Here is a 9,884-nt window from a genome sequence, read left to right as displayed (position 1 = left end):
CGGCCAGGGCAGCACACACATTCTATTTTGTTAAAGGGATAGTTCACCCAAAAATGAAAATGTTGTCATTATTTACTCACCCTCTAGTTGTTCCAAACCTGTATGAGTTTCTTTCTTCTGTTGAACACAAAATAAGATATTTTGAAGAATGTTGGTAACCAGACAGTTAACGGTAGCCATTGACTTCCATAGGGAAAAAAATTGGAAGTCAATGGCTACCGTAACTGTCTGGTTCAACAGAAGAAAGAAACTCATACAGGTTTGGAGCTAAATTATGACAACATTTTCATTTTTTGGGTGACCTATCCCTTTAATTATAGTCCATGGTTTTAATCAGTAGTCTAGACTATTTTATAATGGCTAAATTAATGAATGAATTAAATTTGACTGACCATTTATGTTGGTTTAGTCATTTTAGTCAAACAAATTATTGGATTATGACGCGTCTAAAAAGTTTCCAAAGTCTGTAACACGGAAACACGCAAATAGGCTAAACTCTGAAAGGAGTTTAGCCTATTTGTTGAAATATAATTTATCACTATTTATAACAGACTTCTGAGGGCAGGAAACAACAGTAAGAATTTTCCTTATATTTCCAAAGAATCGTTGCAAATATTTGGCCCAACAAATAGGCTACTTTAAAAAATGTTTTAATCATAAGCAAAATCGTTAAATTATTTTCTAATCCCATCCGTATATTTGCCAGTATAATCATTGGTAACGAAATCCCACAAAGTCAGAGATGCTTTGAGCAGTGTGGGAGATCGTGTGTGTGGAGAAGAGAGCGTGAAGGAGTGCGCGCTGTCTCAGTGCAGGTCCTGAAGCAGAAGAGAGAAGAGAACAGAGCTATCGGGCTCTTATCACACGCGTTTAAAACCGCTATTTAAAGGTACTCATCCCTGGAAAGAGGAAGAAGGAAAGTGAAAGAAACAGAGCAAAGGAAGACCGCCAACCGATGTTTGACTTATTTTGACATGAGAGAGGATTCATTTATTTCTCACTGGGATGCGGATTTTCCCCTTCTTTCCTTGACAGCGTGCGTTTGCCCCGCATCGCTCACATCATACGGATATACGGAGAAAGAATTAAGATGAAGTGGCCTTCGAAAGTAGTTTTTGACGGCGTACCGCTCGCTAAGGTTTTATTTTTTCTTTAATCGTGTTCAACAGCGTTGCACCGGGCACTAGGGAACGGCGGGAATTGATAGGGCACGCGCGCAGTGCTTATAAAACAACAGCTGATCAGTGAAGCTCACATCAAGCCAAATAAAACACCAACAGATGAATAAACACCATTGATATTGTTATAGGAGGCATAACAACGGCGATCTTTAAAACAGGTAAGACGATTATTCGCACCATTGCTTCATGCAGTTACGGTCTATTCTGCATTTAGTTTATTCAACATGTGATGGATTGAATTGCATGGGAAATTGCTGTAGATCGTGAGACTTTAATGCTTTGTTTGGGTCATCATTTTAATTATGTGGACACACGGCAGAATCATAGATAGCCTCCTGAAGCAGCATGCCTAATCGACTATAAATCCGCTCAAGTTGAATATCATGTAGCCTACAATTTGAAACATTTTGGAGCTTTATGTCTCAAATGAATTTTAAAGTAAATTAGCACATCCCCCCAATGTTCTGTATTAGTCACATCAACAATTGATAGTCAACGAACACGGCATGATTTGCATGACAATTAGACCATTCTTTGAAATAATTTATTACATAAGTGGTGCTTGTTTAAGCACGGGTGAGTTACAATGACAAATTCTGGTGTGCTGTTGCATATGCATCCAGATTTATTAAAAAAATCACCATTGAAGAGAATGACATACAGAATGAAGAACACGCCTGTGACGTAAGAAACTTAGCCTAATTGTAGTGCTCGACTATAGTGGCTCCAAACAGGACATTCAAAGTCATAAATCTTAATCTATTAAGGTGACATTAACCTCGGTTATATATCTACAACGGTTAAAGTGGTTCGGTAACAGTTTGTTTTATATTATATGTGTGCTCAAGTCACACGTTACAATGCAAAGGTGTGTGCAACATGTGTGCCCTTAAACTTTGCAGCATCTAGTTCAGCTCTTACACAGAATGACATTGATTTTCTGAACGACTTGAAATCCTCCTTGATAGTAACCTACTGAAATAACCTAATGTATTTGAGAGCTTCGTCAGGTTGTGTTTGAGGGCTTTTGGTTGAAGATGAGAGGGTGGAATGGGTGTCATTTTTGCACCCCCTGGTGGATAATGGCAAGCGAGTCTGTGCTGTAAAAAAAAGTCGGTTTCACAGTTATTATTTGCTCTCAATGTGTGAGCTTACAAAACAGCAACGTTTTACAAAAGTGATCAAATTCTTATTTAAAGCCCTAATGTTCGCGACTGCATGATAATATAGTGTGTGAATATTGTAGGATTGTATGTCAACACAACGCTTCTTTATATGGATATTTCCTCCTTTACTTAATGCAATACAACTTTAAATTGAACTGCTCTCTATTGATGGGAATTTTTATTAATCTCAGTGACTGGACACTTTTTAATTTGTGGCCCTAAAAGATTCTTTCACTCATAAGCTCGGGTGGCCTTTCTGACGGTTACATTGTTAGGCCATTAGGTGGCAACAGGTGAGTGTTTTTTACTCCATGGTCTTTTGTGTTTTAATGAATCATGGAGTCGTTCACTCAACCGTTTCACAAACCTCTGAGTCTCTACAAATCTAACAAGAGTAGGCCTATACCCCAGAAAGAGTTTAAAAGTCTCCTATACAAATACCAGAAACAATACATAGGCTATGAGACATTTCATTATCATCTCTGGTGGTCTCCACTGTTTAGTACAACAATTATCAAGCTGTTGATAAAAGCTATAGAAATAACAACATTTGACTCTTGTCACATTTACAAGTTTATCAGAAGCAGAAGTCTTCATAGTTGGGTAAATCTTTTTAGCGGTGAATGAGAGAATACATATTTATTTTTTTGTGTTCCCATTGCGCAAATAGCAAAAAACAATGAAAAAATCTCTAGTTTTCCCGACTTTCAAAAAGAGGAAAAAATTAGATACCTTCACTCCCATAGCCGTAAACAGCAGCTCTAACTAGATTTTTGTAATTTGATGCATATAATACAAATATAGTGTAAAATGTAGCCTACATGCATAAAAATAAAAAAATAAAAAAAATAAAATATATATATATATATATATATTCTGTATGGTGGTCATGTTTAAGCATTTAATAATTCTCCCACCATCTGTCTCATCTTACTTTGAACGAGATTTATTTATTTGCAGAACTGAACTAACGACACATCTCATTTGGTGCCTTGGTTCAGTCCCGTTTCAACATTGAAGGGGCGTGTCTGTGTTCGGTAGCTGCAACCAATGAAATGTTCTTTCATGGCCTGTGCTAAAATGTTATTGGCTTGTGCCAGGGAACGCGGTAAATGCGTCTTTAGATCGATATGAGTCAGAAAACAATTCGTTTACCGAAAAGATTTATGAACCAAAACAACTCCACTGTAATCGCATGCTTCTCACGTTTTATTGGTGCGGATAGTAACAGGTCTGAAAGTAAATCTCTATATTCATCAGCAGACACCTTCACCATGTTCATCGTCGGAATGAAGTCGAGATAAGTGCACAATTTCTTTGATAAAAACAGCGTTTCACCCATCAGGTAAGTGACGCCCATACGGAATCTACCCTTTTGCATTTTCTGTGGTGATTATGAAGACAATTTGTGGGAATCTGCTGGTTGAAGTGAAACATGGCCAAATATTAAAAAATATCAGAAAGTAACGTTAACGTTAATAAGTAATGTTAATGTGATGGTTAATGACGTTAGTAAGTAACGTTACTCCACTATCATTGCTAGCTGAAAGCACATGTTTAATAAACAGGGATGGATCGACTTGATAGATTGATTAACAGGTAACTTATGCCTGGTTCAGATTACACGATTTTTTTGTCTGTTACGATAGTCACTGTGTCAGATTACACGATTTTGACTTCGAAAATCTTGTCGTGTCGTGGACAAGAAACATGTCAGACTAAGTTACACGTTGCTTTCTGACCAGTCATCGCATGCCGTCTCACACGCAGACATTCACTCGCACATATACTATAGTAGGCCTTATACTATATAGTACCGGATTCAGTAGCCTATATTTGTGTGTCTTTTCCATGCGTGATGGTGAAACTTCGGTGGCTACACAGCAATCTCCTTTTTTAGGGTCACCTGTAACGGTAACTGGTTTTAACCATGTATATTTTTTCTTCTCGGGAGCTCCGGATAGATCCATTTTCTGTTGCAGATTTTTTTTTTCTCAGTGTTTGTTTTAATAATAACAGCTGCGCATGTTCAGTGTTTTCTTATTAACATTTTTATTGTAGAATTGTCATTTAAAAGGACGATAAAATAAAATGACGCAGACAAAATTAAAGTGCGGGACACTGCTTATGACTTGCGGGACAAAGCTTCAAACTTCGGGACTGTCCCTCACCCTAGTGTGTGTGTGTGTGTGTGTGTGTGTATACACGTGTGAGTGAGTGCGTGTGTATATGACATATAGCCTACTATAGTATACCGGTATGTGCGAGTGAATGTCTGCGTGTGAGACGGCACGCGATGACTGGTCAGAAAGCAACGTGTAGTCTGACATGTTTCTTGTCCAAGACAAGATTTTCGACGTCAAAATCGTGTAATCTGACACAGTGACTATCGTAACAGACAAAAAAATCGTGTAATCTGAACCAGGCATTAAAGGAGAACTCCGGTCAATTTTACCATTGAGCTCATTTTTTTGTAAATTTGGAGTGCTGTCAATACAGAGAACAACTACAAAAATCAGTGTTGCCTACACCGTGTTATATCCTCTTTTTCAAATTTGCACCCTGTTGACCTCAATGGGGCAAGTTTTAAACCTGCTTTTAGCCTCTTAACATCCTTGATGTGTCATACAACACATCAAGGATACATTCAGCGTCGGCCTGCTTTGGGTCACATCATGTCTTCACGTTGCAATGTGTTACTGTTAAAAGCAATCGTTGTTTGTCTGGTTGGTGAGTGACAGCAGGCTCTGTAAATAGCAAATGCTTGTTCGTTGGGAATAGTATATTTCCCATAGGGGGGGCTTAACAAATGGAAGGCTGTGTCCTTCCTAGTCCATTTCTTCGGAGGCTTGTTGGGTAGAGTCCTTCTCAGCATTCAACGCTACAATGAGATGGTCTAGTTCTAGTATTTCGCGTGGCTACGTCATAAAGTTTCATAGTTTCAAAAACGTTATAATTTGAAGAAAAAAAGAAAAGAAAAAAAACTTTAAAGATCTTCATATTAACAGCATTTCTATTAATGCATTACGGGTAATGCCACCCATCTGTGGTCTCCCATTGGTTTACATTGGGGATAGTTTAACATTATGTAATTAATTTATAGCAAAACAAAAGAAAACGTAATGCCGGCTTTGTATCCAAAATAATACATTTTTGTCTTGCACTATGTAGTGAAATTGGACAAGCTCAGTGTTCTGCTAATTCTTTTTTGTGAATTGAAATGTCAAATGTGTGTAAGGGATTGTGGGTGATTGGAGGACTTGATGCATCTTTAAAAGGCAGCCCTTAAATGATCTTTAAATTAAGACATCCTTTAACAGAGCTTGATGATGTGGCAGCTTTTGTTTTTTTGTTAAATAGTTATTAGCCATGAACTAATAAAAACAACTACGAGGTGAATCGCAGCAGGACAAACTTTAATTTGATGAGAAAAAGTATTTAGAAGACAAGAAAGACTGTGTCCGCAATGGCTTTAACGAGGGAAAGAACTTCAATCCCATGAGGCATTGTGAATGACATAATCAAAATAAAAGTGATGGTTAAATATAAAACTATGGCTAACTATTATTTCGGCACACTTAGCTTTAACTTAAATTTTGATTCCCTGATTGGCCAAATTATTTTCGGAATCATGGGTAATGTAGTTTTTCAGCAGAAATTCAGCTGTTGAACGCAATTAAAAAATGTGTGAAAATTAGACAAATTTGATTGCTTAGAAAAAAATGCGGAAAGGTTATTTGTCTAAACCTACTTGAAACATTATTTTATAATTATTTTAAAATTATTATGCATGTTAGATGCATAATAATTATGTCATTATTTTGATGGAGTGCATGCAATAGTGCTACTTTTGATTTCTCTCTTTACAAACCGAGCCCAAAGTATATGAGCTGTAAGTGTAATGGCTATGTCATTTTATATTAACATGCTCAAACAAACAAAATTGTATTAATATATATGGTAATATAACACTAAATAATACTTGATATCTGGCAAAATCTGAAATGTTTAGTGTGTAGAAGTGTTCTGCTGTATATCAGAGGAACAAAGACATTCACTTTATCTCATTTATTATTTACTGGAATATTTATGTTGCATGTAATAAAGTCTGCAAAGTAAAGTCTGCTGCAGGCATGAGCATGCTTGGATGGCTTTCCAGAAGGCTTCTTTTATCGTCTTGTTGCAGAATTGCTTGTTTGTGTTTTTCCCCCCCAACAGACTGGTATAAAAAAAAAAAAGATAATCAGCATAAAATACTTTTTTAAACTTGTTTTCCTGTCCGTCTGTATTTGTGGCATACGTTTGGGTCAGGACTATATGTTTGTCTGAACAGTGGAAAGCCAGGTTTAGCAAACCTGTTTTGAAAGTTATTATTTTTGCAATTCTGTTTGGTGCTGCTAATGTACATTTATGTTTTGGCATTGGGAGTGGGTCTGCTGTAGTTCAGTGATATCACAAGCATGTAATTATGGCTAAAGGTGGTTGAAAGCGAATGCTTTTTGGACTGGTACTGCTGATTTGCATTTGTTTTCATGAAAAGCCCGTCCCTATAGACAGAATGTGCACAGCAACTGAACAAACGCGATTAAAAGGGCACACAAAGGCCCGCACAAGTTTGGAGCCTGAGTGCCTGGCTGCTGGTAGCACATACTGTATGTATACTGACAGAAAACAGAGTAAGATGCATGATCTCATTGGATGCGTGATCAGTTGATGGATAGGTCATGGAGAAGCACAACTCTCTGTTGTAGTGAAGGTTAACCAACACGGTGTGACGATTTGTCTGTATTCGTGAGAGCGGTCTCCACAGAATTGAGACAAGGGCATCATTCAGCACTTTCTGTGTTGAGGGCCACTCACAGGACATTTGCCAATCTGTGCAACACCCATGAGACCAGCCCTTCACAAACTCAACACTCCATTTTCCTAACTAATGAACAACCTTTTTGTACAATAATTGATTGAAGAACAGTAGTGATGCTAACAAACATGCTTCTGTGATTTCTGGAGTATTTTCAATAGGGATGCACAGTATACCAGACCAATATCCTGTTGGTATAATGGTTATCAAATATTATAGTGTCAGTGTGTGTTTATATATATATATATATATTTAGGGCTGTCTGTCACTAACGATTATTTTGAAAATTGAGTAATCGGTCGATTATTTGACATCTAATCGAGTAATTTGATTTTTTGTTTTTTTGGTAATACAAATAGACCTAATCAAAGCCCCAAGCCTTTAAAATTACTTAACATACATGTATACTAAAATATTATAATATAAACAATAATCTAGGCTATGTATTATAACAAATGCCCGCAGAGGGTGCCAATGGCCTGGGGTTCTTACACTTTACAGCAGGTCAAATCCTTGTTTAATATTGGCCAAACAACATTAAATTCAAATGTTTACTTAATCTTTAATATTTGGCCACTTCTTTACGAAAAAAAAAAGCTGGAGCCAGTAACATTTTTGAACAAGAATATGTGGACATCAAAAAATGTAAACTCCGAGTGAGGGTTTGAACATTAATTTTGAAATAGCGATGAACAGTTTGCATATTTAGAAACATATTGATGTATTCTCCTGTATTAGTGTAGGTTTATAAATGATTTATCTTTACAAGTTTGATGAAATGGCGCCCATTGCATTCTCAGATGAATATTATAAGCAACCCAAACTCACAGCAAAAGGAGATGGAGTTTGAGACGCGCTCCATGCATGTGCATGATAATAGTTTGAGGAGCAGCATTTACTGTGAACGGAGCCGCTCTAAGACGCACATAATCTACACGCATGTATGTAATTAAAACGATTATATTAAAGTTTAAACCCACATATATTTATTTAATTGAATTGCAGCCTTTGTGAATTCACAATAGCACTATGCTATAGTATGGTTTTTACATCGTACAGTCTTAAAACAGACTAATAATGCGGTTCATGGATTCTCTCGTCCTTGGAATACGGCACTTTTGATATTTTGTCGGTTAGGCCTAAATCAAGGATTTTTAAAAAATGGAGGACTCAAATTTAAACTAGGAATTGTGACAGCCCTAATTATATTTCTTTCACTAACACTATAATGGTGAACTATTAAAAATAATTGTAAAAACAAAAGCAAGCATTCAAAATCATGACATGATAAAATCATACAGAATTGGCTGTGCTCTTAGAGGCTGTTTCAGAATCCATATGTCAGTCAATGAGCAGAATATAATGTCACAGAGCATGACATATCCATATCTATCCCCTGTGTCTAGTATTGATTCTGTGGTCAGTAGTTTAAGTGAATTTTCCAAGCCTCTCCTTCAGAGCAGCCCAGCCCAGTGCAGTCAGTATTTCATAGTTAATAATTACTGGCACAAATCAGTTTAGCCCAGGTGAATGGCTGAAAATTACAGCTACTATGTTATTTTCCTTGAGGCTTGCACAAAATATAATCCTTTGTGGTTTATTTAGCTTTATTATTATTGTGCAGCAAGGCTTTTGCACTTCATATAGCACAGAGTTGCCACTGTTAACTCCTTGGCTCATGAAGTATCATAACAGTAGACTTGAGAGTTAGAATTTAGCAAGATGTTATTTACAGACATTTGATTTCAGTGTTTTGGCTGTCGAGCACATTCTGAATGTCACCCACCCTCCAAAAATGCCTCTTTCATGTTGCCCTGGAAGTGTCAGCTGTCAGATGTGTCTCCAGTTTCCTTTCAAGGCTATTCGAGGTCACATGAGCTGCTTTTCCTGCAGGATATTCAAGTCACTTTTTTGATCAACTTTGTGCACCACCTTTATAGCACATCTCATCAAGTTCATGCCTTGTCGTTGCCATGACAGCAGCAGCACCACTTCATGTCACTCTTGCGATGAGAGCGAGTGACGTGCATATATCCTATAAGACATAGTTGAGTTTTAAGGAGTCTAATATCTCAGAATGATCAAATATGCATCTGTCGACACTGAGAAAATGGTCCAAGGACCTTTTCAAGATCAGCAGATTCCCTGCAGCAGCAGGAGATTCATAATTGGTGAGTGACTGAAGTATCGTACATGATCATCTAATGCTTTTGCTTGAACGAAACAGTTCTGCGCTCACTTACCCGAGAGTCAGGGTGAACACAAAGGATTGTTGTGACTTAAAGGACGTGACATCTTCTAATTGACTGATAAATTAAAGAAATGTGTTTTTAGAACGACCTTCTGAGGTTTTACATAAAACAACCTCGAGGCAAAACAATCTTGGTTGGTACAGTAACATCTAATTTAAAGGGCCTTGCTTTTCAACTGCTTTCTTTTAAATGAAAGCTTATCCTGTTGTGAATTTCTTTTTCTTTTTTCTTTTCTTTTCTTTTTTTTTTTTAGTCATATTTTCCTAACATGGTCAGCCAGGAAAAAAACAGCTGTACAAAAGATTGTTTCCTTGTTTCTAATTTTGGCAAAATGTTTGCCAATTATGGTGTGAAATTGCTTGCTGTTGTTTTTAGATATTGGCTGCATGATAGAGGAGCAGGAGCTTGGCTTTCATTTTTCCAT

At 37.0% G+C, this 9,884-nt stretch overlaps 1 protein-coding gene across 1 annotated transcript in view; it reads left to right on the top strand.

The window, feature by feature from the left end:
* The first annotated feature begins 808 nt into the window (after positions 1-808).
* Positions 809-9,884, top strand: part of grik4 (glutamate receptor, ionotropic, kainate 4) — a 321,677-nt gene continuing 312,601 nt past the window's right edge. The window contains exon 1 of the mRNA XM_079610819.1: positions 809-1,339. The gene's annotated coding sequence lies outside the window, so the exon portion shown is untranslated. The remainder of the gene's footprint in view (positions 1,340-9,884) is intronic.

The sequence above is a fragment of the Phoxinus phoxinus genome, assembly GCF_949152265.1.
Source record: "Phoxinus phoxinus genome assembly, chromosome: 4".
NCBI classification, from domain to species: Eukaryota; Metazoa; Chordata; class Actinopteri; order Cypriniformes; family Leuciscidae; genus Phoxinus; species Phoxinus phoxinus.
The sequence above is the reverse complement of the archived record's forward strand: the minus strand, read 5'-3'. Positions and strand labels throughout refer to the sequence as shown.